Source organism: Tachysurus vachellii, chromosome 2, assembly GCF_030014155.1.
Source record: "Tachysurus vachellii isolate PV-2020 chromosome 2, HZAU_Pvac_v1, whole genome shotgun sequence".
Lineage (NCBI taxonomy): Eukaryota > Metazoa > Chordata > Actinopteri > Siluriformes > Bagridae > Tachysurus > Tachysurus vachellii.
The window spans coordinates 4,224,750-4,244,776 of NC_083461.1; positions in this window are offsets into that span (position 1 = coordinate 4,224,750).

Consider the following 20,027-nt stretch of genomic DNA (forward strand, 5'->3'; position numbering starts at 1 on the left):
CCTGCTCACGGTTAGAGAGGACCCGCCCAGGAGCAACGCTAAACTGACAAAGTCTGTGAAAGACCCCATCTCTCGGCCCAAAGGCATCAGATAGCGTACCTGGACCTTTAGTCCGTGCCTAAACATGTCCTTAAGAGCCTTTTCCCCAAAGTCCACCTGGTTGCACAGGTCCACGAATACCTCAGCATATTCCTCGTTTGGGGAATCCCCCTGACGTAAACAGAACAAGATTTCTGCTGGATCCATAAGCAGTTGGTCGTTCTGTGATGATGAGGCAAAGGCGAGTGAGGATCCAAATGCAGTTCAGTCTTTTATTGATCCAAAACAAGAAACAGGCAAACAGACAGGCAGGCAGGCAAAAAAGGGAAGAACACTGAGCAAACAGGAAACAGGAACATAGACACCAACATTCAACAACGACCAACACCAGGGAAGTGAACAAACAGAGTAGCTATAACAAACAGGAACCAATCACAACGCAGAGACAATCAGAGACTAAGACGATACACCTGGGGGGGAGATAGAGTGCAATTAGTGTCCATGGTAACAAATGAGTGGGCGGAGCAAACAATTAACAGCAAGACAGACAGCAGACAGAAACAGGGCAAAACACAGACAGACTCATTACACATAGATGTTGTATGTTAGGAATATTGCTGTATTTTTGAGCTGAATTTGAGATGAAACTCTTTTTTTTTGCTTATAAACAGACTAAGATTAAAAAAATAAATAAATAATTTTTTACTCATATTACACATGGATCATATTCAGTTTTTAATATATGACATTTAAAAGAAGTGTATATTTATAAAACATGGTATTAAGTAAAGTAACGTATCCAGAAGGTGTTTTTTAATAAATAATTTGTTATTAAGGCTTAACTCATCTCTGAAGAAACTTTGCCTAAATGTCGAATCAAAGCTCTTACTCTAAATCATCTGAGAGAATCTGTACTCTGTGCTGGCTGGAAAGCAAAGATCTATAAATACCTAAACCTCAGATTCCTTCAGACTCCAAGGAACAGCTGAATGATTGAATTTTACCCTTTAAAAGCTTTCACGGATTTACTTTTTCTCCAAATCCCTTTTTTTTTCTTGTAACTTCTGGTCCAGACTAATATGAAAACCGATCTTCTAACCACACGGCTTTTAATCGAACGAGTCTGAAGTGAGATCTTGGTGTTCGAGTTCAGCATCTGTAACTCGATGAGCATCCAAAATCTCTCCTCGAGCTCGGATCATATTTAAGAATTCATTGGAGGATGTGTGCTGAGAAGAGACTGCTGCATGACTGTCATGTGAAGTGAGTAGCTCCAGCTTTCAGGAGAAGGTTGTAGAGGAACGCACAAGCAAAGATAAACCTACACATGGACAATGTTTATAAACAGTTTATGGCCTTGGATCTTCTGATCGGAATGCAGGGTCCTGATCGGCGCACTGCTACCTCGGTCTGATTTGCTAGCAGGGGACTAATTTACTGAAAACGGATTGAGGTAGAGTTAGTACGGAGCACGAGAACGCCAAGAGAACTGAGCGTTAAGCTAATTTCCCTCAGGCTATTCGATTTTCCAGACAGATTTTGATGCATGATAAAAAATATCTGACCTGACTTTTTTTTCTATGTTTTCAAAGCTTTTGGTCTTGTTAGAAATACATTGAAATAAATAGATCTTTGTTCACTGTGATGTCCTTGTTTAGGTATGAAAAAAATCTGAAGAAACTGCACAGTGACTGACAGGAGCTGCAGCCAATCAGGAAGTCGAGATAAAGAGAAAGAGAGAACAGATTAGATTCAGGAGTTCTCGCTTGTTAAACATTTCATTCCAGATGTTTCTCTTCACTTCTCCTATGATGCTGGATTGTAGCTGTGGGGATTTGTGATCATTCGCACATTCTACAAGAAAATTAGCTGGATCAGACGCTGATGTTCAGGATGTGGAGGAGACTACAGTTCCAGATCGTTCCAAAGGAGTTCAGTGGGTTGAGTCAGAGTCAGTGTCAGAGTCAGAGTCAGGGCTCTGTGCTTCCTCTCCAACATGAACCTCCATATCATGTCTTCATGGGGTTCGTTTTGTGTACTAACTTTCTTTAGTTCCAGTGAAGGAAATTGTAAAGCTACTGCATACCGAGATGTTCTAGACAATTGTGTGCTTCCAACTGATCCACATAGTCAAAGGTGTACAAACTTTCTATCATACAGTGTGGCTTAGCGCTAGTGTGTAGTAATAGATCAGACAGGTTGCCAGTTCTCTCTGTATCACTATTTGAGTTAAAACAAAAAGGGGTGTGAATTAAACCTGATGTAGTTTGTGTTCATTCTGAATTCGTATTGTTTATCTTTTATTGGGGGGGCACAGTGGCTTAGTGGTTAGCACGTTCGCCTCACACCTCCAGGGTTGGGGGTTCGATTCCCGCCTCCGCCTTGTGTGTGTGGAGTTTGCATGTTCTCCCCGTGCCTCGGGGGTTTCCTCCAGGTACTCCGGTTTCCTCCCCTGGTACAAAGACATGCAAGGTACAGTAGGTTGATTGGCATCTCTGGAAAATTGTCCGTGGTGTGTGATGCCATGAGTGAATGAGAGTGTGTGTGTGTGTGCCCTGCGTTGGGTTGGCACTCCGTCCAGGGTGTATCCTGCCTTGATGCCCGATGACGCCTGAGATAGGCACAGGCTCCCCGTGACCCGAGGTAGTTCGGATAAGTGGTAGAAGATGATTGAATGAATGAATGAATGAATGAATGAATGAATGAATGAATCTTTTATTAGTGTTCAGACCCCATTGATTCAGTTCGTATGATGTTAAAGCCTGTTTGTGTAGCTGCTCATCAGAAGGTGGTCAGTTGACCAGCATGCAACTCTGCGGCTGTGTGTTGGCATCCCACCTGGGAAGAAGAAACAAGGTAGGAACCAGAGCGAGCTAAAATACCCATGATAACCCATAAATAAATAAATACCCAACTCGTTGACCAACTGCATGGCCGATCCTATTAGTTTGTTTATTGCTGGCAAAAGGGCAAAATCCTCACGAGTACAGGAGCCGTCATGCTTAGAGGAACGCCGGAGTCATGCCCCAGGTGAGGCGTAACCTTTATATATGCTCCTTCTCTGCATTTATAGTTTCCATGCTTCTGGTACTTATAGTGCTTTAAATACTCTGTATAGAGCATCACGAGGTCAAAGCAATCTCAGCAAGGTCAGTCTTCTCCTGTGTTACCTGACTCATTTTAGCACTCGGTATTCGGGACATTTTTAATTTTTAAGAAAATAGTTCAAACTATACAGGACCTTAGCATGCATTAAAATTTCAATATATTTATATTAACCTTGAATAACTACTTGAACAGACACTAGTGCAGAGAATATTTCAGATTTTCATGCTGACAAATTCTGTGTTAAATCTGGATAGTTCACTCACTCACTCATTCTCTACCGCTTATCCGAACTACCTCGGGTCACAAGGAGCCTGTGCCTATCTCAGGCGTCATTGGGCATCAAGGCAGGATACACCCTAAACGGAGTGCCAACCCATCACAGGGCACACACACACACTCTCATTCACTCACACAATCACACACTAGGGACAATTTTCCAGAGATGCCAATCAACCTACCATGCATGTCTTTGGACCGGGGGAGGAAACCGGAGTACCCGGAGGAAACCCCCAAGGCACCGGGAGAACATGCAAACTCCACACACACAAGGCGGAGGCGGGAATCGAACCCCCAACCCTGGAGGTGTGAGGCGAATGTGCTAACCACTAAGCCACCGTGCCCCCATCTGGACAGATCCCTGTCGCTTCATGAGTCTAAAACAACAGAAAAATATCTGAATCTCTATTTAGATCTGAGCAGGATGTTGGTTCTGATGTGGTTAGCCAAAAACACATGCTAGAAGTGAGCAGTGGTAGTGTGTCTTTTACTAAACACCTATGTTCTGAGGTGCGAGCTCTGGGATTGATATCCGGGGTTTTGAAAATATGCAATCAGATACCACAGTACTGTACTACTGTGTGCGTAAAGCCTGTCCAGACTGACATGTTGAAGATAGCGATATATATCCTGTGGGAGGGAAAAAACAAAAAAAAGCATCATCCTTTATTTAGTATAAAGACTCTGTGAACAGCGCTTGGAGCTAAAGCTGTATTCCTCCGTCTCTAGTCGAAACCAAGAACTGATTAAAAGGAGGGTCAGAAGGTCGGTCATTTTACAGAGTAATGCTGTTATAAAGAAAAAACTAGAGAGAGAGACTATAAATGTAGGTGTTCCTTAATAAGTAAAGAAAAATGATCAACAAGGTTTGTTCTACAAGATAATAGAAATCATTAGGCCTTCTCTCAAATCCTGGATCGACCCCCAGGGTTTAGATAAAGAGGGTGACTTCACGGGAGCAGAATCCAGACCCAGATGCAGGGATAACAAAAAGGGGTTTATCAAGAAATACAGCAAAACCATAGAAAAACACTGTGGAGGACAAAGAAACAGAAACTAAGACAACAAACCAAACCCAATCAAACAAAGGAACACAGAAACACAAAGACTCAGCAAACACATGGATCAAGACAAAACAAAACCTGCCAAAATTTCCCCCTAGTGTTCAGATAGGAAAAAAGTCCAAGCTGTTCCTGAACGGCATTCACTAAATTCCCGGGGTTTTGTTACCACGACTTAAAGTGAGCGTGTTTCTGGAGGTCTTGGAAAAACGCCCTCTTTCAAAATAAAAGAGCATACCTACAATGTCATACTGGTAGATTTTATATTTTATATCTATTATGCTTTATTATCTTACTGTTAAGTTATTTTCAAAAACAAATAAACAACTAAAAACTACGGTTAGGTTTAGGGTTAGATTATCAAATAGGCCACACCCACCCGATGACGCAATATCTGTTACGCTGTTCTGAAATCCCTGGAAATAAGTCCAAGCTGTTCCTGAACCTCAGGGTTTGCCTCTGGGCTCTTCATGTTTATATGTTTATCACGCAAGTGGGTAAAATTGTTTCCATTCATTCATCTTCTACCGCTTATCCGAACTACCTCAGGTCACGGGGAGCCTGTGCCTATCTCAGGCGTCATCGGGCATCAAGGCAGGATACACCCTGGACGGAGTGCCAACCCATCACAGGGCACACAAACACTCTCATTCACTAACACACTCACACACTACGGACAATTTTCCAGAGATGCCAATCAACCTACCATGTATGTCTTTGGACCGGGGGAGGAAACCGGAGTACCCGGAGGAAACCCCCGAGGCACGTGGAGAACATGCAAACTCCACACACACAAGGCGGAGGCGGGAATCGAACCCCCAACCATGGAGGTGTGAGGCGAACGTGCTAACCACTAAGCCACCGTGCCCCCCAAAATTGTTTCCAGCTGTTTCTGTTTTGATTATGATTCCCACACACACACACACACACATATATATATATATATATATATATATATATATATATATACATATATATATATATACATATATATATGTGTGTGTGTGTGTGTGTGTAGGAATCATAATCAAAACAGAAACAGCTGGAAATATATATATATATGTATGTATATATATATATATATACTGTATATTCTCTGCCTAACTTTTTTTAAACACGTTTACCTTTCTCCTTGAAACGTCTTACTGCAGTATCGCTCATATATTCCTTTAATACATACTCCATCTAATCAGCTCCCTTTTCCTCCCTCCCTTCCTCCCTCACTTTTATTTATTAATTCTCCCCCTAAGGACAAGCCACCTTTGCATGTCCTGTCCTTGAAAAAGGCAAAGCTGCAAAGTATCTCGCTCTACTCTCTAATATCGGTCACGATTCATATTTAATGCTTTTTAACAAACACCGGTCCACTCTGCTTCCTTCTCCCATCTCCTCTCTTTACTTTCTCCAAGATGACCACTGGGAATAGGACTGTTTCCTGAACCCAGGATCTGGCCTCAACATTTCAATGCCCTCGTTTTCTCTGCAGCTCTTGAAAGCTAGAAGTGCTTCGGTGCACAATGAGGTGAACTGGATGTGGTTTTGTGTGTCGAGATGATTATTAATGGTCAAGCGGTGAGTGGGAACTAGTGGAGGAGCATGGGAGGTCACGGTTAGGTCAGGACGTGCATAACGAGGGTGTGTGGAAATGTATCTGAGCGTCTACCATCTCACCGAGTTGAGAATTGATTTAAAAGCCCGAGCCAGATGCAACTTAGGCATAACAAAAGACACAAACAGCTTACAGGAAAAAGGCTTTGCATCCTGGCTCTTTATTATTCATCAAGTGCTCGTGTGATGTGATCGTTAATCTCCTTAATGCACATCTCAATCTCCTGTCTGTCAATGATGGAAGAATGTTTTATGACTTCACAGATATTCACTGGTTGATGACTAAGTAGGTATGCACTTCTTAAAACAAATAAATTCAAATCTAAAGTTATCTCTAGACTATTGTATGCCTCTAAAGTCTGGATCTTGCTCCAGATTATGAGAATAATTAAACAGGGATTTTTTAATATATCGACAGTCGTGGGGAATTGACCACATATGAGGTAAATATTTTTTATTTGTCTGTTAAGGAGAGATTTAAGATGAGGCTTGGACTTGATTCAGATTTGGGGTAAGTGATTTTAGGCTGTGATTAAAATTTAGGGCAAGTGACTTGAATGATTTGGACTTTAGGGGAAGTCCTATGAGACTCAGCTTGAATCTGAGGTTAAATGAGCTACTTCATGGCTTGGACGTCTTGGTACAGTAAGTGACCTCAGAATTGACTTAAACTTGAGGGAAAGTGACGTGAACTTCACACTGATTTGGAACTTTGACATCAGGGTAAGTCACTTTGAGACTTGACTTGAATTTAAAGGTATGTGACTTAAGACTAAACTGGAAGCTAAGTGACTTAATGCAGGACATAAATGAAGCAAATGACATGAGACTTGTCCTTGATGGTGACTGGAGACTTGATATAGCCTTATTTGTGAGTCTAGAACCTCACTTGAGAATTAAACTTAATGGTTAGTGGCTTGGGATTTGACGAGATTTGACATAGACTTCTTAGTAAGCAACTTGAGACAATATTTGAACCTCACTTGAGAAATAATTATGAACGTTTTGGGCTTTGACTTAGACTAAATGATAAGTGGCTTGGGATTTGACTTGGACTTAATGGTAAGTGGCTTGGGATTTGACTTGAGACTTAATGGTAAGTGGCTTGGGATTTGACTTGGACTTAATGGTAAGTGGCTTGGGATTTGACATGGACTTAATGGTAAGTGGCTTGGGATTTGACTTGAGACTTAATGGTAAGTGGCTTGGGATTTAACTTGGACTTAATGGTAAGTGGCTTGGGATTTGACTTGGACTTAATGGTAAGTGGTTTGGGATTTGACTTGGACTTAATGGTAAGTGGCTTGGGATTTGACTTGGACTTAATGGTAAGTGGCTTGGGATTTGACTTGGACTTAATGGTAAGTGGCTTGGGATTTGACTTGAGACTTAATGGTAAGTGGCTTGGGATTTGACTTGGACTTAATGGTAAGTGGCTTGGGATTTGACTTGGACTTAATGGTAAGTGGCTTGGGATTTGACTTGGACTTAATGGTAAGTGGCTTGGGATTTGACATAAGACTTTATGATAAGTGGCTTGGGATTTCACATGAGACTTAATGGTAAGTGGCTTGGGATTTGACTTGGACTTAATGGTAAGTGGCTTGGGATTTCACATGAGACTTAATGGTAAGTGGCTTGGGATTTGACATAAGACTTTATGATAAGTGGCTTGGGATTTCACATTAGACTTAATGGTAAGTGGCTTGGGATTTGACTTGGACTTAATGGTAAGTGGCTTGGGATTTCACATGAGACTTAATGGTAAGTGGCTTGGGATTTGACATAAGACTTTATGATAAGTGGCTTGGGATTTCACATTAGACTTAATGGTAAGTGGCTTCGGGTTTGACTTGACACTTGACATAGACTTCTTTGAAGCATTTGAGACAATATTTGGACCTCACTTGAGAATGTAATCGTAAATGGCTTGGGATTTGAGACTTGACATAGACTTAGTGACTCTAGACTCTATTTAAGACTTAATCTTAACTGTATGTGGCTTGTGATTTGACTTGACTTAATGGCAAATGGCTTAAACTTCACATTGGACTTAAAGGTAATTGATGTGAACTTTATCTTGAACTTGAAGGTCTGTAAGCTGACATTTAACTGGACTCGAGGTTAAGTATATTGACTACAGAATTGTTTATCAGTAAGGAAAACACTGAATTAATCTCCTAACACCTATAGAACTTAAAAATATGGATTCAGTTCTACCTTCCTGGTGTGTAACTGATTCATTTGAACGACACCATAAAAAAGATGAAGTGCTCTCATTAAAGGTACCTTTAACGAGCCATACGGGATGTATTTGCCGATACATTTTGCTAAAGGCACGATCTATCACCGTGGCACAAGCTGTCACTACAGCAGGTTGCAGTCTTGGAGTTATTTACTTAAACACACTCAAATCTCTGTTTGAATTCCCAAAGCGTTTGCTAATTCAATTCAGACCTCGTTTCTTCTTCCCAATTCAGACTTTCAATTAATCCAAATCTGCCACCAAAAAAATGTCATAAATATTGTATACCGTGCCGACATGACCGGCACTCGAGATGAAATATACGAGTGTAAGCTCAAGTTCTTAATTATCCAACAACCTCTGACTTCACAAGAGTAGGATGTTTAAAGTTTCTCTCTAGGCGTTCACTCCAAGTCTTTGATGTGGTTTGCATTTGTGAAAAGAGGATCAAAATTTGTTGGGATTTTTCAGATAGCAACTGTGTTAAAAAAAAAGAAAAGCCTTAGAAGAGAACTTCAACCCTCACATGAAGTTGTTATTTAATGCCCAGAGCGACGGAGGAGACCGGCTGATGCGGGAATCTTGCTTTGCTGTTCTCCTCCAGATGCCATTAAGCTGATTACATGTATTTCTCCATTCTCTTTACGTTAGTGCTGTCCTGATATGTTCCCTCTTCTGTGGCCTTTTCCTCCAGCTGTTGCTTTGATATTAGCTTCATGAAATGTGCATATACTCACTAATCTGTTTCTGCGCTGCTGGCATTGCTCTCTCTCTCTCTCTCTCTCTCTCTCTCTCTCTCTCTTTCTCTCTCTCTCCTCCAGTGCTTTAATCCTGGTCCACCTCTTCTGTTTTTACCCCTCTTGGCTTTTTTCACTAATGAAACAGGAACAGGTTGAGGTGCCTTTTCTCAGGAGGAGCTCATTTTCCATCCCACTCCCACTGTTTACTGTCTGATTAAATTTCTGTTCCTTCTTTCACGTCTAAAATCCACCTTGATATTTACCTCGGTTCAACTGTGTCCTTCGAGTCATCCGAGTCCTCTTTCTGTCTGCTGGTTTCCTCTCTGTGTGAGAACACATCAGAGCAGCTGCACTGCTTTATTGATCTTATAATTATGCCGGTTCGGTGCTGAGGCTGCTAAAGAAACTAAATAGTGGCTACAGAGTAATGTGATTCATTCATTCTAATCAAAATGATAAGCAGATCGGTGTGTGCGTGTGTGTGTGTGTTGTGTGTGTGTTGTGTCCATGTGTCCCAGAATCAATCTGACAAAAGGCTCGGTAAGTTCAGGTCAGGTCAGGTCAGGTCATGTCAGGCACGTGAACATTACTTAAATGTTTGTGTGTACAGGTAATGTGTGGAGATTGGCCATGTTTGTAGACCGCAGTGTATTCTGGGTGTTGGAGTTCACACACGGAATTGACATGAATTTATGTGTGTGTGTGTGTATATATATATATATTATGTGTGTGTGTGTGTGTGTTTGTGTGTTTTTTATTTAATGCAGGGTATAAATTTAAAAAAGAAAAATCAGAATAAAAAAACCAAAATGTGATATTATTCAAGCCAAAGGAGATTGGAAATGCATTTTTTTCTATACACCTCTTGAGGTAGAGCTACGGGAGGGTTTTTATTTATTTATTTATTATTTATTTATTTATTTATTTATTTATTTATTTATTTGTTTATTTATGTATTTATTTATTTTTGTTGTTTCAATTTAAAGTCTCAATCATGAGAAGAAATATTTCCCTAATGAGAAAGGTCATCAAACAAAATCTCTCTCTCTCTCTCTCTCTCTTTCTCTCTCTCTCTCTCTCCACCTCACTGAACCCGAGCTGAAATTGAAAATTGAGTGAGTGATGAATTAATCAGAAGCGGAGGGAGGCTACAGAAGGAGAGATGTTACAGAGAGAGAAAGGAATTAAGAGTGGATGGAGTCACAGGTCTCCATCCATCCAGGAGCCACGGATTCGTCAGGAAGTCTTTTGAAAGAGGGAGGACGAGCGGCGGTGGTGTAGACGAGGAAAGAGTCAAAGAGAGTATCCAGAGTATTTTTTGGTTCTGATTCAGAGAGATATCTCAGAGAGAGAGAGAGAGAGAAAGAGATAGGGAGAGAGAGAAAGAGAGGGGGAGGGAGTGAGTCAGAGAGTGAGCAAGCGAGAGAGAGAGAGAGAGAGAGAGAGAGAGAGAGAAAGAGGGGGAAGGAGGGAGTCAGAGAGTGAGCAAGCAAGAGAGAGAGAGAGAGAGAGAGAGAGAGAGAGAGAGAGAGAGAATGAGAAAGAGAGAGAGAGAGAGAGAGAGAGAGAGAGAGAGAGAGAAAGAGAGAGAGAGAGACAGAGAGAGAGCAACAGAGAGAGAGAGAGACAGAGACAGAGAGAGAGACAGAGAGAGAGGGACAGAGAGAGACAGAGAGAGAGAGAGAGAGAGAGAGAGAGAGACAGAGAGAGAGAGAGAGAGAGGGAGAGAGAGATAGAGTGAGAGAGAGAGAGAGAGAGAGAGTTTGTAGTGATGTACTGCGTCTGTGCCATGTGTTTATCATCACAGATTGGCCGTAACATTATATCATTTGTTCCAGCCTGGCCAGAGCTGGGTTTCTGGCTCCGGGACAGACTTTAGGTTAGGACATGTATGGAAAATGAAGAGCTTTTTTGGTTTTCTGCCAGATTAAACAGACAGGCAGAGATTCTCAGTGCAGATGTTCACAAATAATCACTTCAACTTCACACACACACCATTTCAGGTGAAAGTTTCAGTTAAAATAAGTCTTACAAAGAGATACAATACCATACTAATAATATTCTAAAATAATATTATACTAATAATAATATACCATACATAACTAATATAGCATGAACTGGATAAGTGTTCCATTTAAGACCTCCGAGCCACCAGGGGGTGCCATAAGAATGCATGAGCTTTAAAAGATTTTTTATACTTTGTGACCTACACATAATGTTTCATTTAACAAACTTTAAAGACTTAAAACTAACAAAAATGTTTCTTTTATTAACTGAAATATTTTCGTCACATGAGTATAAGTGCGGGGGCACGGTGGCTTAGTGGTTAGCACGTTCGCCTCACACCTCCAAGGTTGGGGGTTCGATTCCCGTCTCCACCTTGTGTGTGTGGAGTTTGCATGTTCTCCTCGTGCCTCGGGGGTTTCCTCCGGGTACTCCGGTTTCCTCCCCCGGTCCAAAGACATGCATGGTAGGTTGATTGGCATCTCTTGAAAATTGTCCGTAGTGTGTGATTGTGTGAGTGAATGAGAATGTGTGTGTGCCCTGCGATGGGTTGGCACTCCGTCCAGGGTGTATCCTGCTTTGATGCCCGATGACGCCTGAGATAGGCACAGGCTTCCCTTGACCCGAGGTAGTTTGGATAAGCGGTAGAAAATGAATGAATGAATATATATATATGTATATATATATATATATATATATATATATATATATATATATATATATATATATATATACAAAAGTGTGGGAATATATATATAATATATATATATATGTATACAGTATATATATTTCCGCACTTTTGCTACATATATTTCATAAAATTATTTAAAGTTTTTTAAAGTACTATTTAAAAATATTTAAAGTTTTTAATTCACAAAATGGATTTTCAGACTATTTAATCCCTCCCTACCTGCGCAGTATTCTGGAACAAATATTAGCTTTAGCCTTAATAACAAATTACAGATTGATAAAGAGAGAGATAAAGAGGATCTCCTTGTTTAGGGACGGAGCGTAAATCACAGCGGCTCAAAGCTAAAGTAAGGTTTATTGATGCTACCTTCGGCCCCAGACGTATTAATAACGATCTGCTTGTTGGGAATGTGCTTTATTTCACCCCTCCTGTGGAACCTTCTGTGCTTTAAATCAGATCATTTATCTTTCTTTTCGTCCTCATGTGTAACAAAATATCTGCTTTTCTCGCTGTTGCGTTCTACGTCCTGCAGATTGAATGATTTGGAATGATAAAATTGAGCGTAAGAGCGTGATGTATGATGACTGAAGCTTTTGTTGAACGGAAGAAACATTTCTGGCTCATTTCATTTCATTCTCTCACAAGATGTATTGCTCTTTCTCTCTCTCTCTCTCTTTCTCTCTCTCTCTCTCTCTCTCTCTCTGTCTCTCTCTCTCCTTCTCTCTCTCTCTCTCTCTCTCTCTGTCTCTCTCTCTCTCTCTTTCTCTCTGTCCTTCTCTCTCCTTCTCTCTCTCTCTTTCTCTCTCTCTCCCTCTCTCTCCTTCTCTCTCTCTCTCTCTGTCTCTCTCTCTCCTTCTCTCTCTCTCTCTCTCTCTCTCTCTCTCTCTCTCTCTCTGTCTCTCTCTCTCTCTTTCTCTCTGTCCTTCTCTCTCCTTCTCTCTCTCTCTGCCTCTCTCTCTCTTTCTCTCTCTCTCCCTCTCTCTCCTTCTCTCTCTTTCTTTCTCTCTCTCTCACACTCTCTCTCTCTCTCTCTCTCTCTCTCTCTCTCTCTCTCTCTCTCTCTCTCTCTTTCTCTCTGTCCTTCTCTCTCCTTCTCTCTCTCTCTGCCTCTCTCTCTCTCTCTCTCTCTCTCTCTCTCTCTCCCTCTCTCTCTCCTTCTCTCTCTCTTTCTTTCTCTCTCTCTCTCTCCCTCTCTCTCTCCTTCTCTCTCTCTTTCTTTCTCTCTCTCACACTTTCTCTCTCTCTCTCTCTCTCTCTCTCTCTCTCTCTCTCTCTCTCTCTCTCTCTCTCTCTCTCTCTCTCTCTCTCTCTCTCTCTCTCTCTGTCTCTCTCTCTCTTTCTCTCTGTCCTTCTCTCTCCTTCTCTCTCTCTGCCTCTCTCTCTCTCTCCCTCTCTCTCTCCTTCTCTCTCTCTTTCTTTCTCTCTCTCACACTTTCTCTCTCTCTCTCTCTCTCTCTCTCTCTCTCTCTCTCTCTCTCTCTCTACTTTATTTTCTATTGTTAGTCTTGCTCTCTGTAGTTTCTTTTTATCCATCACCAAGTCCACAGGCTCACAAACACACCGAGAGCAGAAGTAGGACCTTTATTGTAATTGTAGGAGGTGTTTGATGCACCGAATCCCTTTTTTCTTTTCCTTTTTTTTTCTTTTTTTTTTTATGACTGCAGTACAATGTGTGCCTTAAATGTCAGCACAAATCCATTCTTGAATGGTGTGTGGGAAAAATAATAATAATAATAACAAGCTTCTCTGCGGCTTTTTAAAAGAAAAAAAGAAAAATAGTTGGAAAAATTGTTCTCTTGTTCCAACAAGTCAGAACTGGACTTTAGTGAACATTTACATAAACGTGTCTGTACACGTTTTTTTTTTACATAAAATTTAAATATATTTAAATGCATATTTAAATTTTTTATTCAAATTCATTTTCAAGTTCACCTCAGAACTAAAACTTTTTTAAAACTAAAACATTTCCCTAGAACCCAATCCGTTTGCATCACTCTAGTGAATGATTCCTGAGATTTTTTATGTTTAGTTTTTTTTGAGGTTTTTTATTTAATGAAGGAACAAAGCACTTTTCCTCCAAACGGAGTGCCAACCCATCACAGGGCACACACACACACTCTCATTCACTCACACAATCACACACTACGGACAATTTTCCAGAGATGCCAATCAACCTACCATGCATGTCTTTGGACAGGAGGAGGAAACCGGAGTACCCGGAGGAAACCCCCGAGGCACGGGGAGAACATGCAAACTCCACACACACAAAGCAGAGGCGGGAATCTAACCCCCAACCCTGGAGGTGTGAGGCGAACGTGCTAACCACTAAGCCACCTTGCCCCCCCTTCGATCATTACAATTAGTTCTTTTATTTATAGCAAAAGTGTTCACACTTTGACTAATCCCCTTTTTCACCTGATTACTGACGTTCTCTAAACCTCTCTGTCTAAAAATAAAAACAAAAAAGTTTCATGATGATGTTTTTTTTTCTTTTTTCTTTTCTTTTTTTTTTTTTAGATGATGGGGGTATGTGGGGGCTACATTAGAGTTTGTATTCATATACTTCTAAAAGTGAAAAAGAGGGGGAAAAGGCAATAAGGACTCCATGAACAACTCTGTACAGACAGAATTAGAATTTACGGAATCTATAAAATTGGAATTTGAACTTATATTGAAGTTATAAAAATGTTACTTATTAAAAAACATATTAAAACCTAAAACATAAAAATGTAACTTATTAAATCTTAAGAATAATTTTTAAGAAATAATTAATTTTTGTAATTAATTAACAATTAAAAAAATACAAAAAAAAATATTTTTACTAATTTATTTTAAATCTCAATGTAACGGTTGAATCGAATCATAAATATAATCTGTGGAAAAAGTCGTCGGTTTTGGTGTATCAGATTAGAGTAATCAATTAAATTTGGTCTAAGGTCCAACTTTTTTACGTTACATCCGCACTAATAAATGATCTACAAGCAAAAGCACGTTTTTTTTTTCTCTCTCCAAGGTTTACATTTTCAACTTCACGTTATGAAATCACACAGTCTCAAAAAGCGCTTGCCATCATTCAAAATGTGAAATGAACAGGAAATGAATCATGAGCCTAAAATTAAGAGCCCAAAATAACAAGAACAAATCAGAATAATTGGCAGAAAATCTGATAGCGTGGGCGGAACTGCTGTTCACAAGACGCAAACAATCCCTAAACATGTGCATGGGAGCTTTAATCAACGGGTCTCGTGTGGCATAAATCATCTGGACTGCAGCTGGACTCATGACATGGTTCTGTCTTGTGTGTCTGTGTGTGTGTGTGTGTGTGTGTGTGTGTGTGTGTGTTGGGGGGGTGTTGGAGGGTGCACTGTGTAATCTGATTTGTTATACACACAAGTGAAGACACACTGACACACTGAGTTAGTAAAACTCATTACATCACACTTCCATTTTGTCTTTTGTGCTTTAAGGGCTAAAGGTTAAAGGTTATTCCTGAGGGAAAATTAAAAGGAACAAAAAGCTTCTTTAAGTTACAGGGGAAACAGATCGACTGACGATCATGTGACACAGCACCGCTAGCAGAAGACTGAAAATAAAAATCATAAGTAAGCAGCTCTTTTTCTCCCCTCCACAAGGACCCATTTCTTTGCGCGAGGTTTAAGGTCGTAGGTCATTCCCGAGAGAACCAGCTTTTGTTAAGTAGCTTCTTGAAATATAGCAAAGACGTAACGGGTCGCTTTTTCTTGACAATCATGAGACTCATCACTGGTGGCAGAAGAACGAAGGCAGCGATGAAAGTGGCTGTTCATCGACAGCTCGAGAGCGGGATGATTAGACGCCAGTGTCGGGTTCCTTGTAAACTCAGACGTCATGCGGAGAAAATAACGGTGAAGTGAGGTGCGAAATTGTAACGACCTTCACATTAAAGAGGCCACGTCAAATCCTCTGCTCTTTCCTCTTCACCTCGTATATCTCCATCTCTCTTCAAACAGAGAAGACTGATTGATCACCAGACAGTGACACTTCTTTGTATTTGTATTATTTTATTTATGTAATGTTCAGAAATGTTGTTTTGTTCCCAGCAATAAAATTATTTAAAAAAAAAACCCAACTTTTTTATTATTTTTTTTTTTGTAATTTTGTAATTTTATTTTAACACTGACGTCTAAAACAGGTACAATTCAGTTTTCGTTGTTGACTAAAAATACCAATAATTTACCAATGAAGAAGAGACAAGGAAGCTGCACCTAATGTTCAGAAGAAGTTAAAAACTCCATTTTTTTTTTACTCTGCATTTTAAAAAATAATTTTCTTTATTTTGCAAACGCCATTTTACGACCTTTCTTTTAATATTTATTTGTTCTTTTTCTCTTTATTTTCTTTTACAAACTATTTTTAGACTTTTAATTCTGTTTACTTTTTATTATTTCTAAGCCTTAGATTTTTTTTCCATACTTTTATATTCCTTTTCTGTAAAAATCTAATTTCCTGATTTAATTTTGATTAATGATTTATTCAGTTACTTCTGTTTTATTTCCAAATGTTAATTCGTCTTTCAAACTCAAATAGTAGTAATAGTGGTGTTGGTAGTGACACTAGTCCTAGTTGTGGTTGTAGTAATGGTTGTAATGGTGTTGGTAGTGACAGTAGTGGTACTCTGTCCTGTCCCTATCCTGTCTCTGTCCTGTCCTGATCTATCCTGTCTTGCCTCTGTCCTTTCCCTGTACAGCTCTGTTCTGTATTGTCCTATCCTGTTCTTTCCTGTACCTCCCTGTAGTGCCTTATCCTTTCCTCTGTCCTGTTCTGCTCTGTACTCTCTCTGTCATGGTCTGTCTCTGTCCTGTCCTGTCCTTGTCCTATTCTGATCTTTCCTGTCTCTGTCCTGGCTTGTTCCTCTCTGTACAGCCCTGTCCTGTCTCTGTCCTGTCCATGTCTTGTCCTATCCTGTCCTGATCTATCCTGTCTCTGTCCTATCTGTACAGCTCTGTCCTGTACAACAGCCCTTTCCTGTCTCTGTCCTGCCCTGTCCTATCCTGATCTATCCTGTCTCTGTCCTGGCTTGTTCCTCTCTGTACAGCCCTGTCCTGTCTCTGTCCTGTTCATGTTTTGTCCTATCCTGTCCTTTCCTCCTGATCTATCCTGTCTCTGTCCTATCTGTACAGCCCTGTCCTGTACAATCCTGTCCTGTCTCTGTCCTGTTCTGCCCTGTACTGTCCTATCCTATCCCGTATCTGTCCTGTTCTTCTCTGTTCTCTCTTGTCCTGTTCTCCCCTGTGCATTACTATCCTGTCTCTGTCCTGTCTCTGTCCTGTCCTGTTTTTCCCAGTCCTCTCCTGTCTCTGTCCTGCCCTATCCTTTCCTTTCCTCTTCCATACTGTTCTGTCCTTTCTCTGTCCTGTTCTGTCTGCTGTGGTCAGTATCGATATCCATCTGTCCAGAAGCTGTACTCATCTTTAATGTACACTGCCGTCCAGTGTGTGTAAGTGTGTATGTGTGTGTGTGTGTGTGTGTGTGTGTGTGTGTGTGTGTGCTTGCACTGAGCCCAAAGCTCCATTAGTCCATTCAGGCTTGGCCTGGTTCCTGTTACTAAATATGTATACTGTACGTGCAGCCCAAATGAAGCAAGGACACATATGGACGAGTTCATGAGCTTATCATAGGCTGTAATTTCCAGTAATTTCACTTAAGTCTGACAGACGAAGTTCTCTCACATAGAATGCTTCAGTTATGCTGTTTTTCTTGGAGTGTTCGTGTCTGTATACAGTATGTGTGTGTGTGTGTGTGTGTGTGTCAAGCCAAGGTCAGTGCAGGACTACACTAATGGATGGTCTTGTGCTTGAAAGTCCATCTCCCTCCCCTGTGCTCTCATGTCTCTGATGTACCACTTTACCCAAATGTGAAACTGCTGCAATATTGCATCAATACACAGCAGCACTGTACTGTAAGTAATCTACTTCATTTGAGCTCCAGCAAGCCACAGTCTTTCATATAATACACTCCTTACTGAGCTACATGCTACATTTCCTTTAGCATAATCACTCACTTCTCCAGTGCAATGAACAGAAAAAAATTTAATATCCATAATTAAAAAAAAAAAATAGCTGTGTTTGTGTCATTAGTGAGCAAGTTGCATGCGTATAGAAATGATGTCACACCAGGTAAGCGACAATCTAGCCTGCTAGTCATCTAGCCTGATGTCACATTTGTTAGCGACAATCAAGCCTGCTACTTGAACAGCAGTGAGATGTTTTGAAAAGAAAATTTATTAAACATTTCACATGACGGTGCTCCTAAATCTATTGTTTTATGCCTTGTGGAGGAACTTCATATATCTCAGACAACAAGATAACAATATCATCTATAAAACTATAAAATCAAATAATTCTGCAAGAACACATAGAAATTAATAGAAATAGAAAAGGAAAGTGGGCACCATGGCTTAGTGGTTAGCACGTTCGCCTCACACCTCCAGGGTTGGGGGTTCGATTCCCGCCTCCGCCTTGTGTGTGTGGAGTTTGCATGTTCTCCCCGTGCCTTGGGGGTTTCCTCCGGGTACTCCGGTTTCCTCCCCCGGTCCAAAGACATGCATGGTAGGTTGATTGGCATCTCTGGAATATTGTCTGTAGTGTTTGATTGCGTGAGTGAATGAGAGTGTGTGTGTGCCCTGCGATGGGTTGGCACTCCGTCCAGGGTGTATCCTGCCTTGATGCCCGATGACGCCTGAAATAGGCACAGGCTCCCCGTGACCCGAGGTAGTTCAGATAAGGACTTTCAGATCTTTGGCTGTGAGCTGAAAGGTTCTCGAGGTTAAACGATGTGTGTAAGGGATTAAACACGGTCACGGCTATTGTGCTATTGCATTCATTTGTTTTACAGGTTCGTGTTCCAGTTAATCCGTGGCGTGTTACGAAGCCCTGAAAAGACAGTGACGTATCGGATTCTTCCTGAAGTACGGAAGATTCCGGAAACAGTGGCGTCATTTATATTTTGGAGTCTGCATGCTATTCTAGTTACATTTTTTTCTCTAGACACTACTTGTTTTGGGAAACATATGAAATAATATTAATTTATTTTCCTTTGTCTGCGTTTTGGGACTGAATTATTACAATGTGAACGAGAGAACGGTCTCAGGAACTGTACAAACATCATTAATAAAGAGCAGCAGACTGTGCAGAGGAAAACACAACAGTACACATGAGAGTTCAGGTTCAATTTTGCACGGTTTTCATTTGTCACAGCACTGGTGCTGTTCCTGTACTTTACTCCAGACTCAGCAAGACCGCAGAACATTACTGAAACTATTTGGTAGTCTTTGAATTAACACCAGTTGACGTCTCCTGTTCTATCGGTGACGATAAATGACTTTCTCCTTCTTTTGTTTCTTTTCACTTTCTGTAAAGGTCAAAATTGTCCCCAAAGTGCTGAACGGAGGAAGATAGATTCCGGTCTTGTGTTGCTAGTGTTGAGTTTGTGTTAGTTGGACGTGAACCTCGCTGCGTTATGTCGTACGACTCATCGACATGAAATAAAACGTTTATCAGAGTAAGTTTGACTTCGCGAACATTACACGTGTTTAACAGCAGTGAACTAGGATCGTTAACGAATGTGCTTCACAAACAATTTTAAACAAAACTGCTCAGAATTCGTACCCAAAAAAGACTGCTTTAGATTACAAAAGAGAAATAAATATAAATTAAATCTGCTGTTGATACAAAATGTGTTGGGAATTAAGACAATATTGCACATGATATGATATTTATGGCATTTGACTGACACCCTTAATACAGACTGAGCTTAATACAGAGTGACTTACAATTTTATACAACTGAGACATTTAGGGTTAAGGGACGAGTTCTGCAGCCTTGCGTACTGTGGCTAGTTTAATATTGGTTTTTGGGCTGGTTTGAGGCTAGTTCTAAACTAGGTTAATATTGGTCATTGTGTCACGAACGTGGGGATAAAAGACCCAAATGCCGGATAGCGTAAAACAAAAACGGGATTTACTAACATAAAAAACACGAACTGGAGACAGGACAAAAACCGAAGACAACCGAAGAAAACAAAGGATTCCGTGCTGCTCAAGGTGACGCGGCTTAACTAAATACTAATAATAATTATCAGACATAAGGGACAGGTGTGCCGAGGCGGGGAGGAAGAGACAAGGGTGGGGCAGACACGTGAACACAGTACGCAAACAAAAAGCACATGGCCAAAGTCCGGGCTGAGTCCTGACACATTGAACTAGTTTTGGGCTAAAC